The following is a 790-nucleotide window of genomic DNA, read 5'->3' as shown; positions in this document are numbered from 1 at the left end:
CAATTGATCTTCACTTCTAATGGTTAGTGTTCTGATGATTTCGGCAATCACCTTTTCCCCGAGAAAATGCCCTACCTAAGTAAGTAAGGCGACTTCTACATGCTTTGTTCTCTCATAGAAGACCGACTTGGAGGCTATGTGGATAGCATTCTGATTCTCACAGAACATCTGTCATGGGGTTCTGTGACCAAAATACCTATTTCAGTCAGAAGAGATCCAACCCATACAAGTTCACTAGTTGTTGATGCCATTGCATTCGGCTTCAACATTGGATCTAGACCTTATTTATTAAGTATTTCAAAAGAAAGGGCCCGCTTTTCCAGGGAAAAATTGATCCTATATGGTTGGTGGATTTTCTATCAGAGAGAAAGCCTGCATTAATACCTTCCTTCAGCTTTCAGAGGTAGGGGCTGCATATGAATAGGTCCTAAGTAGCCCGGAGCAAGGATCCTTTTGCCAATAAAAGAATGACTTTTTTTATTTTTTAGGGTGGGTCTTTCTTTATATACCAGAGGATCTTTTTTAGTTCATCATAATGTCACTTCTGCAGAGATAGCATAACATACATTGACAACCAATCCCAGCGGAAGACATGTTAGTAGGACGAATGATAGTAAGATAGATGAAACCTCCAACTTATCTTCTGCCCCTCTGTTATCGAAAGGAGGATCATCAAGGAGATCTCAATTCTCTAAAGAGCACTTGTGATTTTGCCCCCTTTTCTAGTTGTAAGGTCTTGTCCACCTTAGGGTTACAGTGAAAATTATCATAATTGCTTATTTAATAATAA

This window comes from Mimulus guttatus, mitochondrion (assembly GCF_056151865.1).
Source record: "Mimulus guttatus mitochondrion, complete genome".
NCBI lineage: Eukaryota > Viridiplantae > Streptophyta > Magnoliopsida > Lamiales > Phrymaceae > Erythranthe > Erythranthe guttata.
Note: the sequence above shows the minus strand (reverse complement) of the source record.